Raw genomic sequence first — 17,624 nt, 5'->3', positions numbered from 1 at the left:
ATGTTAGCAAGAAAAAAATAGTAAGAGAGAGAGAACCCCTTCAGTCTGAAAGTCAGGATTCAGGGCTCGTAGGCTAACTGGTGTTTTAATCAGGGAGAAAGGAAATAACAGGGATCTAGGAGGTAGGGGGAGTTTCTTGGTTACCCTGCCAGACAGACCCCACTGTGAGAGAAAGGTCAGACAAGATGCAGACACCGCCTCTCACTCCATTGCTTTGATGCATTTTGAAGAAAGGGGATTTCTAATGAATCTGTTTTATCACAGATTAAATGTTTGGGGTCACCTCACATCTAGCACATCTGTGCGAACTGTTGACCCATAGCATGGTGTCATGCTGTCATGTAGCGCTTGGGCAATGCTTACTTACAATGTCACACTTTTCCACTGTTCGTGTATCTGTTTGAGCTGTGATTGGTGGTTTTTGATAAGACTAGAGTTACCCTTCAACAAGAAAACCATTGTGACCGATTGGAGGTTCAGATAAATGTTCCTTGTTTTATTTATTTATTTATTTATTTATTTATTTATTTTAGTAATAAAGTATTTCTATATGTGTGTTGGCCCACATATGCCAGACATGGGCATGTCTACTACCTAGTCCCATCTCTAACCTAGGCATGAACACTGTTGTTTAGACTCAATGCTATTGTACATTTACTGGATGAAAGGAGAGTGTAAGAATAATTTTTAATAGGAAAATCCAAAAAGTTACCTGACCTACTTTTGTGCAATTAGCACCACAGTATCTAAAATATTTACAATATCTCTGAGGTGCACCAGGATATACTGAGCAGCTGTGTAACATATGTTGATGTGTGAAAAGCATGAAGAATTCACCTTGACCTCTCGGAATGTTGATTATCTTTTTATCATTATCACCTTTGCTATTTTTAATTCCCTCCAGAGACAATCTCTGCCATGGATTTCTCTAGAGAAGCAGCTACAAGGTCATGATACAAGCCTCAGCATTCTTGTCCTCAGTCTCCCTGTTGCAGAACTAAAAGGGCAACTGGATGTGCCTCCCCCAAACAACCCGAAATAAATTAAGAGATAAAAGGTAGAACCAGAGTTTCTTCAACGTTTCTTATCCCAATCTCATACTCTCCAGATCTACAGATATAGTCAGAGGTTTCCCTCTCTCTGCCTCAGAGAAGCTGCCAAAGTTAAAAATGACATGCTAGATAATTCTAGGGCCCGTGTATGCCAGAAATGATAATCACAGAGCTCAAAACCAGCCTGTGTTTATACTTTTCTCCCCCTCCCCATTTCCTAGGGGACGGCAGAAGGCCTGGGGTGTGGGGGTGAAAGCAGAGTACAGTAGAGAGAAAGAGAGAGACAGAGACAGAGACAGAGACAGAGAGAGACACAGAGAGGTTTTGAACCTCCATGGAACACTCTACTTTGGTTCTCGGAGAAAGTGGTACTAGGCAGTCTCTCCACCAGGAAGGATAGCAGAGGGTGGCATGGCTGGAGCATGGAAAGCAGCCAAGACTTTGTCAAGACAGGTGTCATCAGCTTGAGGGTCAGCATCCCCAAATCTCATCCCTAATCCCCTAAACTTGGTCTTGGTCTGAAAGCTGTTAATGCCTACCTGGAAGGGATGGATTTGGGGGAACACTAAGAAGCCCGGAACATGGAACAGGGTTCAGAAACTGGGTCCTGTCACTTGGGGAATTGCACCAAGGGAGAACAGGAAGACAAGTTGGGCTGGCATTCCCCTGGCAAGGAAAAACCGGGAGAAATGAGGAAGTGTGTGACTGAACTTTCCCACTATCTAAAACCACACCAGCGCCTCTGCCCTGATGGCCACGGCCAAGCCCTGCACCTCACATGGTATACGTTGCCTGTGACCCAGGCAGATTTGCCCAACGGAACAGGGCAGCTGGGAATGACTTCTGGGTCATGGGATCCCATCTCCTATTGGGCAAGACAATGCAGTCAGTTTTCTCCAATGCATGGGAATACTATTTATTTTGTTTTTTGAAGTGAAACCATTTTTTATTCAGGAAATAAAGGGAGGAAGATGTAACTAAAGATACATGCTCATGAAAATGATCGAGAGACATGGTTTCTGCAAAGTGGAAGAGGCAAGGGCACACCCCAACAGCGAAATGCACCCCAAGAAGATGCGGGGAAAACCAGGTAAGAAAGTTCACATCTCAAGAGGAGATGCAGTTGGGTCCAACACAACAGTCCACTGGGCAGGGAGCTTACTTTCTACTGGCCCTCTGCAGGTGGGCGTGTGGGCTACCTAGATAGGCATTAACAGCTTTCAGACCAAGACCAAGATTAGATCTGGGGGTGCTGACCCTCAAGCTGATGACACCTATATTGACACTCTGTAGGCCCTCCGAGAATGCCACCAAGAGCCCTCCAGAAGTGGTTCTTGAGTTTCTCCAGGCACATGCCAGGAGAATCTTCCATGCAAAGGGATCTTGCACTCATCTTCCCCTGATCACCGGAAATAGTATCTGCCACGAGCCTGGCCAGGACTCAGTTTCTAAGGAATCCACCTACCGCCATTGAGTTCTTTCCTCCTACTCCCCCAGAAACTCCGTTTGAGGATGAGAAAACTGGAACTTTGCTCTGTCAAGTCAAGAACCCAAAGTTACTGGACAAGTAGTAAGCCCAGGGGTCCCCAGTGCTGAGCCAGGGTTCTCATTCATGGGTGGTCACCCAGCAGGGCGTGCCTGTCGAGGTTCTCCTTTCAGAACACGACTCCAGCCGCGGGAGCAGACAGAGCCTCCCCTGGGCTGAGATGGGGACCCACCACCCACATACCAGGGGGGCCCAGAGATGGGGACCCACACCCAAGCACTAGGCGGGCTCAGTGGGCTGAGTTGGGGACCCACCACCCAACCACAAGTGGGGCCCAGAGATGGGGACCCACCACCCAAGCACCAGGGGGGCCCAGAGGTGGGGATCCCCCACCCAAGCGCCAGGGGGGCCCGTGTGCTGAGGTGGGGACCCACCACCCAACCACAAGTGAGGCCCAGAGGTGGGACCCACCACCCAAGCACCAGGGGGTTCTGCTTCCTGACCTCCATCCCTCCCACCCTGGGCCTGCCTGAACGCGGAACCAGGACGCCCGTCCCAGCCTCTCTGGCCCCCTTGCCTGATGCCCTGCTCTGTGCCTCAGTTTCCCCCCGTATGTGTCAGCACTGAGGGGGGCTGGCAACGTGACCCCCAGAGGACCAGCAGATCCAGCTTCAGCTGCAGAAAAGACCAGGCCTCCTCCCTGGGGGTCCAGGATGGAAAAGGCCGCCGCCCCGTCCAGCCCTAAACTCAAGATGCGCCTGCCCTTCCGACAGGCTCCGCCCACCCAAGGCACGCCCACAGGCACGCCCCTTCGCGTAGGCCCCGCCCACCGGGAGGCTGCTCTTCACGATAGGCTCTCCCTCACGACAGGCCACGCCCATCATGTAGGATCCGCCCACTTTCCATCAGCCCCGCCCCTTCCTCGCGAAGGACCACGCCCATCGCGGCCCTGCCACGTCTACAGGCTCCGCCCCTCAGGAAGACCCCGCCCATCCCGAAAGAGGCAGGCTACCTTTATAGGCCCCGCCCCTCTCGGCCGCCCATAGCCCCGCCCCTCCCGGAAGGCCACGCCCTTCCCCTCCCCCGCCACGCCGTCTGTCAGGCTCCACCCAAGCCAGGAAGAGCCAGCCTACCTTGTATAGGCCCCGCCCCTCCCGGAAGGCCCCCGCCCACCTCCCATCAGGCCACGCCCCTTGCGACGGGCTCCCCTCCCTGCAGGCTCCGCCCACTCTCCGCCAGCCAAGCTCCAGCCGTCCTCGAGGCCCCGCCCCTCCGGGAAAGCCACGCCCACCACAGCCCCGCCTCTCGCCCCATCCAGCGGCGCACATCTGCCCGGCCGCAGCCTGCAGTCCAGCGCCGCCGCAGCAGAGAGCAGGTAGGGAGCGCCGGCCGAGCCCGGCGGGAGGGGACCGCGGACCGGCCTGGGGCAGCCGGGGCTGGAGGTCGGGGGCCTCTCGGGCAGGGCCGACTGTCAGGCCGAGCCGGGCTTTGCGGAGGGGACCCCAGGGCGCCCCGATCCCTGGGCCCGCCCCCACCACCCCAGCAGCGACGGTCGCGCCCCTTCCTCCTCCTGGGGTCCCTGGCCCGAGCTCCCGAGCCCCAGGGCGCCCTGGGCGGGGCGGGGACCTGGAGCCAGCCAGCCCGTGCCTTTCTTTGCACCGGGGCGTCTGGTGGGGCCCTGCTGGCTCCCCGGCTTTTTCTGCTGGTCGAACCCTGGTCCAGCTGGGCCCAGGAAGTCTAGACAGGCTGGCTGTGCCGGGCGGTGGCCTAGGGCCTGGGGGGCTTGGCAGTCTGGGGCAGCTGGTGGGTGGACACGGCACATGGGTGTCTCTGCTGCCCGGACCCAACCCTCCTGCCAGCCCCCCAGGCCCCTCCGGGCGCTTTTGGAGGGATCCTTGATGCCCCCCGGGGCCCCAAAGGCCGCCGCTGCCCCGCCCAGCCGCCCGGAGCCTGGCTGCCCGGGAAGGTGCCACCACCCACTTTTCCCTGGCCTCCGGGGACTTTTCTCTGCCTGGATCCTACACATCCTGTTCTCGCAGGACCATATTTCCCACCAGGGGGCTAGTCTGGCCTCAGAGCGCTGCCCACTGAGTGACCCTCGCTTGCTGGGGGCCTGCCCCAGCCCCCGGAGGCTGTGCTGCATTCATTGTCTCCCACCCCACTTTCCCAATGCCCCGTCCCCCCCATCTTCTTCCAGGACCAAGCTGGGGTCCAGGCTGATTTCTAACAGGCTAAGTTAAGTCCAGATTCTTGAGTGTTCTAATCACTAAAGGACTGGACCCCACTTCCCACCCGAGGGTGCTATTGCTCTTTCTTGGAGCTGTCTCCAGGGAGAGGTTAGGAGCAGAGAGGAAAGAGAGTGGGGGTCCAGGGACCTTCAGCGTCTCCTGCAGCTCCCTTTTCTCCCTCAGGGCCTCCCGTTTTTTGAATGCCAGGAAAATGATAAACAGCTGGGCCAGCCAGAGTTGGCAGCCCGTGAGCTGCAGCCGCAAAGGTTTCCATGAGAATGGCAAAGGAGAACTTTGGTCCAGAATTTTCCATGAACTTTTAAAAAAAGCTCTTACGGACTAACACACAGTCTTGGGAAAACTTTCAGCTCCCCAGAGAGTGGGGACAGTGAGAGAGGGGAGCTGCAGGGCTTCCCCCCACTGACGTTTCCTTCCTTGTCTCCTTCCTGACTCACTTTTGGGGGCGTGTTCAGTGCCTGGGACCCAAGAAGTTTGGGTACAGTCAAAACTCTGCTCCTTACAAGCATTGCTGCAATCCTGGTCCCACAGCATATGATGGGATGTTAAGATTTCAACCTATGAGTATTGGGGGAACCAGGCCTTGGAGATGGGTAGTCGGGAGTGGTTCCCAGGAGAGAAAGGAAGCAGGAACAGTTTGTGCAAAGGGACAGAGGTTTTCTTTTGAGCAACCCTGTGGCCAGCCTGGAGGCAGAGAGCAAGATGGTGTGGTGGGAGTGGAGACTATAAATAGAAATGGAAGGAAGGCTTGAATTTGATCCTGAAAGCAAATAGGAGCTGAGAAAAGGGCTTGGACCAGAAAGAACAGTTATTTCACTGATGATGAGCCAGGGATGTGGCGCGGTGGTAGAGGGTATGCCTTGCTCGAGTGGCAGCCTGGGTGTGGCCTGGGCATCACAAGAATACCAGTGAATGCCCCCCACGACTCTCTTTACTCTCTGGCAACGTTTAGATGTAGGGGACACAACAGGAAGGAGCAAAAGAGGAAACAGAGGGGTTGGGAGGAGGACTGGAAGAACTGATCTGATCTAGAGCAGTGGGCAGGGGAGGTAAGAAAGGTACATTCTGGATCTTAGACTCAAAAGCAGGCAAATGGCTTATGTGGACTAAGTTTTATTTATTTATTTATTTATTTACTTATTTATTTATTTATTTTTGGGCCACACCAGTAACACTCAGTGGTTACTCCTAGCTTTGTGCTCAGAAATCACCCCTGGCTTGGGGGACCATATGGGACACCGGGGGATCGAACCGAGGTCCGTCCTAGGTCAGCGTGTGCAAGGCAAATGCCCTACCGCTACGCCATCACTCTGGCCCCTTATTTTGTTGTTGTTTTTGCTAGTTTATTTTTCTTATTGTTTTTGGATCACACATGTTGATGCTCAAGGCTTACTCCTGACTCTGTGCTCAAGGATGACTTCTTGCAGTGCTAGAGGACCATCTGTGGTTCTAGGGATCAAATTGGGCCCAACTGCATGCAAGGCATTTTCTTTTTTTTTATTTTATTTAATTAGTTTATTTATTGATTGAATATTGCCACACCCAGCAGTGCTCAGGGTTAGTCTCTCCTGGCTCTGCACTCAAAAATTGCCCCTGGCAGGCTGGGGACCCATATGGATGCTGGGAATTGAACTGGGTCCCTTCTGGGTCAGCATACATGCAGGGCAAATGCCCCACCACTGTGCCATCTCTCTGACCCCATCAAGGCAATTTCTTAACTAACCCCCCACCTTACGTTATTTGAACTTTGATATGTTTTTCCTTTGTTGTCATGGGTTGAACATAAGAGGCCTGCATACTAACACAGAGCCACATCCCTCTCTCTTCTCTTTTAAACATTATTTTGAAGGAAATAAACACTGATAAACATTCAAGCAGAAAATGGTATGGTGGCTGGTGCGATAGCGCAGCGGGGAGGGTGCCTGCCTTGCATGTGACTAGCCTGAGTTCAGTCTCTGACACCCAGAGACTGCCATGAGTAATCCCTGAGTGCAGACCCAAAAGTAAGCCCTAAGCACAGCAGACTGTCACCCCCCCACAAACAGAGAGACCCTCTTTAGTCCAGGAGAGCACCCTCTTGGCAGGCTGTGTGACTCCATCTTGGCCCCATCCCGGCATGATTCCCTGCTGCCTTCCCATTTTACCCATTCGGTCTGCATCCTCTCCTTTGGGAAGATGCCAGATGATTTTCACATGGTTTGGTCCTCTGCTGTATTGTTGGCCTCTTGTCTTCTTCAAGAAAACTCTACTGCTTACACCTACCATCACTGACTGTAGATTTGTTTATCAGGGAACGCAGGCATGAAAGGACTAGGAAAAACCTATGAGGGGCATGAAGTTGTGATCTTGCCCCCCCCCCCCAGGAGACTCGGGGCGAGTACATCCTAGCTTTCTAGGCCTTCTCAGTTTCTTCCCCAGTAAAGCAGGGAGCTGCTATCTGTCTGATCACATGGTTAAGAAAAATCCTCTTTCTGAGACTTGACAATCTCATGTGATTTTTTTTTCAGTTTACCGTTCTTCATGTTTTAATAACTTACCAACCATTTTTTCATTCAATTGTTTTTCACATATCTGGTAGTGAAAATAGTATTCAAGACTTCAACTGCCAAAAAGTCCCCGAAACAGGCTCTTTCCAAGGGGAAGCCGAACTGAATGAAGGCATGGGACCTTTTGGGGGCATGCTGATACTGGCGGGAGTGGATCTGTTTCTTCTGCTGAGCCCCTTAAGCAAATACTCTCACTGCTTTTTAGCTCCACCGAGGCTTTCCTCTGGCTTGGGCCGATTTGCCCAGTAAAACACACACAGGGTCTGGCTAAGCCCCCAAGGCTGTTTCTTAGAAGGGTTCTTTGCGGCCTCTCAGTTCGTCTGAAGGAATGTGGAGGGAGTGGCAAAGTCCTATGGGTGAGCTATCATGAGATTGGGGATACATTTCACTCCCTCCCCTCTTCCTAGGGCTTTTTTTGGGGGGAAGAGGGAGTTTGGGGTCACACCTAACAGTGCTCAAGGGTCACTCCTGGCAGTGCTTGTGGGAACATATGTGGTGATGGGGATTAAATAGGAGTGGACAGTGTAACGGTGATCACCTTAACCCCTGTCCTATCTCTTTGGCCCCTTAGAGGACTTTTAAAATGTTTACAGATCATAATAAATATGGGTTTTTTGTTTTGTTTTGGTTTTTGGTTTTGTTTTGTTTGGGTTTGGTTTTGGTTTTTGGGCCACACCCGGTGGTGGCACTCAGGGGTTACTCCTGGCTCTGTGCTCAAAAATCGCTCCTGGCAGCTCGGGGGACCATATGGGATGCCAGGGTTTGAACCAACGTCAGTCCTCGGTCAGCTGCTTGCAAGGCAAACACCTTACTGCTGTGCTATTTCTCTGGCCCCCAGATCATAATAAATGTTTATGATAGAAAATGTAGGAAAATTAAAAAGCGCTGGAATGACTAAAACTGGGGCCAAGGAGATGGTGCAGTGTTAGGGCAATTGCCTTGGGTATGGCTGTCCCTGGTTGGATCTCCAACATCCCACGATGCCCGACAGTTGCTGGATGTTGCAGAGATCCCCTGGAGCAGTACCAGGAGTGGTCTAGGAGCTCCCCTGGTATCCCCTCATTGCAGGACCCAAGCAGCACCGGATCCTTGGGGTACTAATACTGAACTTCTGTCCTCATAGACTGCAAGTTTCTGGGTGTGGTCCCAGATTCTCTAAGCACTGCTTGGGGGGGGGGTCACCCCTTAAAACAAACTCCATATTCTGCCCTACTGAGATGAGATGATCAGTACTAACATTTGGAAGCATTTCCTTCCTGATATTTTACCCCATATAATTATGGTCATGTTGTATTTTAAGTGTGTGTGTGTGTGTGTGTGTGTGTGTGTGTGTGTGTGGTGTTTTGGGAAACAACTTGGCTGTGCTCAGGACTTACTTCTCTGTCTCTGCATTCAGGGATCCCTCCTGCTAGAGCTTGGGGAGCCATATGGAATTCTGGGGATCCATTCCAGATCAACGGCTTGCAAACCCAGCTTCCTACCTACTGTTCTCTCTCTCCAGCCCACATTTGCATGTTCTATTCTGACTTGTTTGGGGTTGCTCTTTAAATTTTATTTTTAGCATTATAACCTAAATGTTTTCTCATATTATCAAGGACTCTAAATTCATTTTTGAAAAGTTTCCACTGTGAACTATTCCTAAGTAGATGAGGCCATATTGGTTTCCATTTAAAATATTGTGGAATGTTGCACTGGTGAAGGGGGCTGGTCTTTTTAATAACCAAAACCCAACTACAAATATGTTTGTAATCATGGTGCTTAAATAAAGATATAAAGAAATATTGTGTTCAACTCTCCAGGGAATGAGAGTGAAATAATACTTTCTATTGGTAAAAATAAAAGTATATTTTGGGTTCTAGGTCAGGCTTGCCATTTTAGTTTTAGGAACCACGTTTGGGGTACTGCTTGGTGAACCCTGTGGTACCAGGGCTAACCATGGTCACACCCAGGGATGCTAGGGTGGGGTGGGAAGCATACAGTGGCAGGATCAAACTGGGGTTCTGCACAAATAAAGTATCTAACCCCGACCTTGTTACATCTCCCTGGCCCCAAGTTTAGTGTTTTTTTTAAACATTTATTTATTTATTTATTTATTTATTTATTTATTTAGGTTTTGGGGCCACATCCGGTGATGCTCAGGGGTTACTCCTGGCTTTGCACTAAGAAATTGCTCCTGGTAGACTCGGGGGACCATCTGGGATGTCGGGGATCAAAGCCAGGTTCGTCCCGGGTCAGCCACATGGAAAGCAAATGCCCTTCCACTGTGCTAGCTCTCCAGCCCCACTTGTAGATTTTTGACTGGTGGGTTTATTTGTCCTTTATGACTCACAAGAGCCTGGGGAGGTTATTCCTGGTATAACTTCAGTTTTATGGGCTCTGTCCCACACTGGGACCTGCTTCTCTTGGAAATCATGTTCAGAGTCTTTTCACTCACTACCCTCTGGCATAGGGTGAGAGTCCCAACTTCGCTTTTTAGTGGTCATATGAAAGAAAAAATGTGAAGGGCCATGCTATTCGTGGCTCCATAATTGGCAATTTTCATAGATTTCAATTTCATTTGCGAGGCATGAGGGCTTCATGTCAGAGCTTTGGAGATATGTGGAATCTCAGGCTCCACCCTCCGGGTTTCTATGTTTAGCAAATGAAAACACCAGGGGATGCCAGTGAAATGTGGGTTTCAGATAATAATAAGCCATTCTTTAGTTTGAGGGCGCCCGCTGTAATATTCATGCATGCTTACACCCCCAAAATATGTTGTCAGTTTTGTTTTTTGGGGAGGCCACACTCAGCTGTGCTTAGGCTTACTCCTGACTCTGCATTCACGGATCAGTGGACCTGGTGGGCTGCTGAGAATTGAACCCAGGTCAGTTGTGTGCAAGGCAAGCAACCTCACCCACTCACTATACGATTGCTCCAGCCATCAACATGCATTGTTGATCTGAAATTCAAGTCTCACTGGCCACTTTATATCACATTTGTGTTTTGGGTTTTTTGTTGTTGTTGTTGTTTGTTTTTGGGGGGGTCACACCCAGCAGCACTCAGGGGTTACTACTGGCTCTGCTCAGAAATCACTCCTAGCAAACTTGGGGGACCATTTGGGATACTGGGGATCGAACCCTGGCCACCATGTGGAAGGAAGACATCCTACCTCTGTGTATCTCTCAAGTCCAAACTTTATATTACATTTGGATCCAGGGAATGAGAGCCTGCATTTTCATAGGGTTTCTCTGGGGTGGGAGTGCCAATTCCAGGCCAAGGAGTGCTGTTTCAGCGCCGGCCACAAAACATAAGAAGGATCTTTCATTGGAATGAATCTGTCCATAGTTGGGAATTCACTGTTTATCAGGAGTCTGCCAGCATTGGCTTCCATCCGCCTGTTGATGTGTCGAGTTTTCTCAAAACTGGCCTCTCTCACGGTGACAGAAGATGGTGAAGACCCCTGACAGTGTCCTTTGCTTTGGCACGAAGTCTAGACCTTGGGCTGAAGATATAGTGCAGAGCATAAGGTACTTGCTGACATGCGGCTCACCTGAGTTCGATCTTCAGCAGCCTGCCTGGACCCCTGAGCCCTGCCGGGAGTGATCCCTAAACACAGAGCTAAGAGATAGCCCTGAGCACTGCAGATCTCCTCTTTGTGCCTCTTTCCATCTATTGGATTTGGCCCTCCTCTCTCCAGCTGTCTGATGGGCCCGCTGTTAGGAGACTCTGGAATCTTAACAGCTCTTGAAATATTTCACAGGCTAATTGTGGGGATGAGGTAAAGCTTTCTTTCGGGGAGAGTGACTCAGTAGGAAGCCATCTGAAGAGGGGGGAAATGCAGCTGAACCCCCAAACATTTGGCTTAGATAAGCATTTCCATTCGAAGTATTACACTCAAGAATGTGGGAATCCTTCTTGTGGCTCTCAAGTCTGCAGAGTTGAACCTAGGGTAGGTCTTGGCCTGTTTTGAAACGCCTCTCCAAGAATGTTTTACATTTTTCCAAAGGTTTAACCCAACAAACAACAACAAAGACCCAGAACCACACAAGGAAGCGCGAGGTCTATAAAGGCTGAAATATTTGTTATCCCACCCTGTCAGTGAGAGTTCAAAATAAACAGTCTCTTGTTGTTCTTTACTGAAGGAAAGGGCTCCAGGCCTACAGCTTGAAATGGAGTGAGGTCGAGAATGGGGTGGAAGGGCATGAGGGTTAGGGCTCTGATGCAACAGGTTGGTATACGGCAGGTAGGGCCTTTGGGTTCAGTCCCTGACATCCCATATGGTCCCCCAGAGCCCTGCCGGGAGTGACCCCTGAATATAGAGTCAGGACCGAGCCATGAGCACCAACATATGTGCCCCCTCCCCAAATACAATTGTGCTGGGGTGGAGAAGCGTGACTTGGGGGAGCTTGGGAGTGGCAATCATCCAGTAACTTGGCTGTCACCTCTCTGAGCTTATGGCTCCCTTCGAACATGAGAAAGAGAGGGGAAGCACGGGTAGAGATCGCTCTTGGTAGTGCTCAGAACAGGGTCACTGTTGTCATTTGGACTTTTCTGGGACTATGGACAGACAGGTGAGAGGCAAGCTCATATGCACAGTCATAGCACACCTGCAAATTCTTCTGAGGAGCTGGGAGCATCTGTGTTTTGTTGTTGTTTGGGTTTTTTGGTTGTTTATTTTTTTTTACTTTTGGTTTTAGGGCTACACCTGGGTGTCCACCCTTCTGCTCCAGGACAAAAGGTTCCTCTTCTACCTGGTTTTTAGGCTGCAAATTCTTCTGAGGAGCTGGGAGTATCTGTGTTTTGTTGTTGTTTGGTTTTTTTGTTGTTTATTTTTTTTTTACTTTTGGTTTTAGGGCTACACCTGGGTGTCCACCCTTCTGCTCCAGGACAAAAGGTTCCTCTTCTACCCGGTTTTTAGGCTGCAAATTCTTCTGAGGAGCTGGGAGTATCTGTGTTTTGCTGTTGTTTGGTTTTTTTGTTGTTTGTTTGTTTTTTTTTTTTACTTTTGGTTTTAGGGCTACACCTGGGTGTCCACCCTTCTGCTCCAGGACAAAAGGTTCCTCTTCTACCCGGTTTTTAGGCTGCAAATTCTTCTGAGGAGCTGGGAGTATCTGTGTTTTGCTGTTGTTTGGTTTTTTTGTTGTTTGTTGTTTTTTTTTTTTTTACTTTTGGTTTTAGGGCTACACCTGGGTGTCCACCCTTCTGCTCCAGGACAAAAGGTTCCTCTTCTACCCGGTTTTTAGGGGTGGGGAATGTCCAGCCTGTGTTTCTTATCAGGCAAAGGAATTCATCTGGTCTGGCCCTACCTATGCTACCGCTACATCGTCATTTAACATTGAACCCAAGAGCAGGCTGACTCATCAGCTAATTCAGTATGGCTTACAAGAATAGAGAGATCCAGATTGTTCTTGATGAAACCAAAGGTTTCCCTGTCCCTGCAGATAGGTTTGGGGTGGAAGTAAGGGTCTTTCTTCTATATGTTCGCAAACTTCCTCCCCAAGGCCAGTTTTTCTGATGCTGGGCAGTTCCATATTCTGCTGTCCAATTATTAAAGATTTCATACCCTCTTTTTTTTTTTTTTTCTTTGGGCCACACCCGGTGACACTCAGGGGTTCCTCCTGGCTATGCGCTCAGAAGTCGCTCCTGCCTTGGGGGACCATATGGGACACCGGGGGATCGAACCACGATCCATCCTAGGCTAGCGCAGGCAAGGCAGGCACCTTACTTCTAGCGCCCCCGCCCGGCCCCCCCTCTTTTTTTTTGTTTTTTTGGGTCACATCCGGTGACACTCAGGGGTTACTCCTGGCTATGCGCTCAGAAATCGCTCCTGGCTTGGGAGTCTGTATGTGACACCGGGGAATTGAACTGTGGTCTGTCCTAGGCTAGCTCGGGCAAGGCAGACGCCTTACTGCTTGTGCCACTGCTCTGGCCCCTGTACCCTCTTTTTTTTTTTTTTTTTGGTTTTTGGGCCACACCCAGCAGTGCTCAGGGGTCACTGCTGACTGTCTGCTCAGAAATAGCTCCTGGCAGGCACGGGGGACCATATGGGACACCGGGGTTCGAACCAACCACCTTTGGTCCTGGATCTGTTCCTTGCAAGGCAAACGCCGCTGTACTATCTCTCCAGCCCCCCAAAAACATACACTTTTTTTGGGGGGGGTTTGTTTTTTGGGTCATACCCGATAGCACTCAGGGGATGACCATTATGTAAAGCTTTTAAAATTATACCAGTATTACTCATGTGTGTGTGTTGTGTGTGTGTTTGTACATACATACATACATACATACATACATACATACATACACACACATATACATAGGGGAGGAGGAGGCAAACAACAGGGCCTGCTGATGGAATGGTGGGAATGATGACCTTTGGCACCGTCATGTCTGGGGTTCATATTTGGAGATGCCCTTTGGCACCTGGGTTAGAAAGTCAGAACTGGGATGAAGGCCTGGAAGGAACCCCTTCCACTTTCAGGATCCATCTCTCAGGTGGGCTTCCCTCAGTGGATCTGGGGACTCTTGCAGCTCTGTCCCGACTCAGGGGGCCCTGGACCCTGTTTTTAAGCCGCTGGAGCCTCCCAGTGCTGAATGCAAGTGGGGCCACGCAGGCCAAGCCTGGGGCCCAACCCAGCCCCGCCTGCAGTCCTGGGAGGGTGCAATGCCCCTTCCGCCCGCAGGTGGCAGCACTTGCGCCCTTAGATCCGCGGGCTGCGGAGGCTCGTGGGCGCGCACGTGAGGATCCCTGCGCAGGCTGGGCACGTGTCCCTGCACGTGAGCGGGCCCGTGTGCTGCCACGTGACCCGCTGGGTTTCCTGGGGAAGAGCAGACCGGCTGCGGACGCGTTTGCAAGCTTGGTGCTTCCATGGGGATGCTGTGAAAGCAGAATAAAAAAGATTGCAATAGGGGGATCAAATGAAAAATGAACTCTACTGCTGATGGGGGCATTGGTGGTGGAAAGGTTGCATGGTGCAACTACAACTATGTTTGCAATCAAAAAGATATTATTACAGCAGAATAAAAAAGGAACGCAATAAGTAGGGGGATCATATTTAAAAAGAAAACAACCTTCCTGCTGATGGGGACATTGGTGGTGGAAGGTTGCACTGGTGCAACTCCAAAGGTTTGCAATCGTAGTGCTTAAATAAAGATACTATTTTATTTATTTTTTGGTTTTTGGGCCACACCCAGCAATGCTCAGGAGTTCCTTCTGGCTCTGCCATCAGAAATCACTCCTGCCAAGCACCAGGGATCATATGGGATGTCGGGGATTGAACCCAGGTCTGTCCTGGGTTGGCTGCGTGCAAGGCAAATGCCCTACTGTCATTCTGGCCCCTCAATTTTTATTGTTGTATCTTTAGGTAGTTAACAATAATGTTAAAGTTTGGTTTTTATTGTTGTTGTTGTTGTTGTTGTTGTTGTTGTTTTGGGTTACACCAGCAGTGCTCAGGGATTCCTCCTGGCTCTGCACTCAGAAATCACTCCTGGCAGGTATGGGTACCATATGGGATGCTGGGGATTGAACCTGGTCCTTCCCAGATCTGCCACATGCATGGTAAATGCCCTACCACTGTGCTGTCATTCCGGACCCAGAATAGGCTCGTTTGGGTCGTGATCCCAGGAACCCACAGATACGCATTTGGAGTCTTGGGGTCTCTTGGAGTTTGCAGAAACTGGTGTGGGCAAAGGCCTGATGACAGTTGGCTGTCCTCTAGCTCTTGAGTGTAGGGGCCTGGGACTCTAAAAAGTAGAAATCTGGTGAAGATGGGCCTGTCCCCCAAAATGGACAAGGGGCGCCTGGAGGGCTGGCCTGCACAGTCCCTTGGGGGCCTTCGTCGGCTGGTTCCTCTGATTCTCTGTCCAATGAGCGTAGACCTCTTGCATGAGAATCTGCTGGTCTTGCTTGAGTGAGCGAGAGGCCCCGAGCTTCTGAAGCAAAACGTCAGCAGAGAACAGAGTGCACAGCGAGGGTGAACATATAAAATAAACCCCAATACTGCTCAGTCCCCAAACTGCGCAGGTAGAGGGTGAGTTAGGAGATAGTCACCAGGGTGCAGACATTCATAATCGTAACAGACATGTGCCCTTTACTCAGCCTTTAAGGGATTTCTCATCTGACCCTTAAATGACTGTATGGGGGCCGGAGTGGTAGCACAACAGTAGGGTGTTTGCCTTGCATGTGGCCTATCCAGACGGACCTTGGCTCCATCCCCGGCAGCCCATACAGTCCCCCGAGCCTGCCAGGAGTGATTTCTGAGCACAGAGCCAGGAGGAACCCCTGGCCAGGTGTGGCCCAAAACAAACAAACAGAAAATGGCCATCTGGGGCAGGTGCCCGAGATTCCTCCCTTGTGGAGAAGGACTGACTCAGAGGGTCCAGTTACACTTTAGCTACATGAAGGGCCATTTTGGTCCAATTCCTCTGGAATCCCGAGCAACAGCTCTGAAGTTCCCCCAGGGCTAACTTAACCATGTCCTGAGGGATGGGCCTTACTGACAAATGGCCCTTGAGGCTGGATTCCCAGAGGTCTGAGGTCCCACTCAAAGGAGGTGAGATTTCTGCTGGCTCTGCCTCCAACAAGCTATCCACACAAACAGTGCTTCTTTGGGCCTGATATGCCAGAGCTGAGGGTTGAAGGGGTGTCTGACTCACAGAAGACTTGGGTGGTCCAAGTACCTTCAAGTGTACCAGAAAGAGAGGGCCGGAGAGATAGCACAGCAACGGGGCATTTGCCTTGCATGAGGCCAACCCGGGATAGACCCAGGTTTGATCCCTGGCATCCTATAGGGTCCCCCGAGCTTGCCAGGAGCAATTTATGAGCCAGAGCCAGGAATAGCTCAAGTGCCACCAGGTGTGGCCTAAAAACCAAAAATTGGTAAAAGATAAAAAAGAAAAAAAGAAAAAGAGGGGCTTGTGATTTGGTACTAGGGAAAATGGGGGGAAATGAGCAGATGATCTGGAAGTCCCCTTGCTGACCACCTTGACCCTTATCCACAGGAGGTGCTGACAACTACGTGGTACGTGATCTCATCTTGCTCCCCGAATCACCCCAGAGCCGCCCTCTCCAGCCTCACAGCCCTGCAAGGTAGGTGGAACATCAGTGCAAAACTCCCAGAGGCCCAGGAGCCCAGCTCTGCCTGTGGCCTCATCTCCCCGAACCCACCTTTCAGAGAGGAGCCCATGGGGAGGAGGTGAGCCTGGGTGCGGTGCCAGGGATCCCGACGTGGCTTACCCTCTCCTGTGCCTCCCTCCCTCTTCAGAGTGTGGGTTCCCAGCTGGGAACTGGGGCTCTGGACAGGTGAGAAGGGCCTGGGTGTGACCCAAGGAGGAGGAGGAGGTGGAGGAGGAGGTGAATTGGGTGAGTCACCACCAGGAAGGTATATGAGTCATGCCCGCATGCATATTAGGTTCCCAAGTGAGAGAGAACCTTTCCTGGCCTGGAAAGCTGGACAGACCATCTCCCACCCAATCCTCATCTGTCACTGCTCTCAGTTTCTCTGGTCGTAAAGAGGGCACGTGGCACTCCCACCCACCTAGCAAGGTGGTCCCAATGCCTATGTCTAGTCATGGACAGTCGACAGGAACAGCTGGGGGCTGTGGAAGAGGAAGGGCCAATAATGGGAAGTGGGGCCAAAGAGTTAACACAGTGGTAGGGCATTTGTCTTGCATGCAACCGACTGGGAGGGACCCGGGTTCGATCTCTGGCATTCCATATGGTCTCCTGAGACTGCCAGGAGGGATTTCTGAGTGCAGAGTCAGGAGTAACCCCTAAGTTCTGCCGGGTGTGTCCCCAAAACAAACAAAATTATATATACATATATTGGGAAGTAACCTAGCCTCATGCAGGAACAGAAGTGGATTCATCATTAGCCCAGAGTGGTGACTGGAAAACACCCTCTGGCTGATGACTTAAGCTCAAAGGGGAAGGAGTGACCTGTAGGGGGCCTTCACACCCCTGCAGTGAGTTATGCCCAGCTGGTGTGGGGGCGGAGGGACTCCCCACGTAAAAAGGAGCAAAGATTGTGGCTTCCCTTGGTCATGTTGAGGGTGAAAGGATCAGCACGAGGTATGGGAAGCATTTCTGTGGGCCAGCCAGAGCTGTTCCTCTTCTCCCTGAGCGCACTTGACAAGAGCCTTTTCATGGTCTCCTGACTGCGTTGTCTTCCAAACGGGCTTCCTCAACGATCTAACAGGCCTAACGGGGTCTTTGGAAGGTCTGCTGGCAGAGGGGAGTCCCTGCACAGAGTGGGGTCCCCTACAGGGTTCTGTTGTTTTTTCACTTTGACTTTGTTTTGCTTAGTTTTGGGGTCAT

At 51.0% G+C, this 17,624-nt stretch overlaps 1 protein-coding gene across 2 annotated transcripts in view; it reads left to right on the top strand.

Moving 5' to 3' along the window:
- Positions 1-353: 353 nt before the first annotated feature.
- GSN (gelsolin) overlaps positions 354-17,624 on the top strand; it is a 55,429-nt gene continuing 38,158 nt past the window's right edge. Inside the window, exon 1 of one of the 2 annotated variants that reach the window (XM_049773067.1) lies at positions 354-357. The gene's annotated coding sequence lies outside the window, so the exon portion shown is untranslated. Of the gene's footprint in view, positions 358-16,295; positions 16,398-17,624 lie in introns of those variants that run through there. The other variant, XM_049773066.1, reaches the window with a different exon arrangement.

The sequence above is a fragment of the Suncus etruscus genome, chromosome 5 (assembly GCF_024139225.1).
Source record: "Suncus etruscus isolate mSunEtr1 chromosome 5, mSunEtr1.pri.cur, whole genome shotgun sequence".
NCBI classification, from domain to species: domain Eukaryota; kingdom Metazoa; phylum Chordata; class Mammalia; order Eulipotyphla; family Soricidae; genus Suncus; species Suncus etruscus.
Note: the sequence above shows the minus strand (reverse complement) of the source record. Positions and strands in the feature narration are given on the sequence as shown.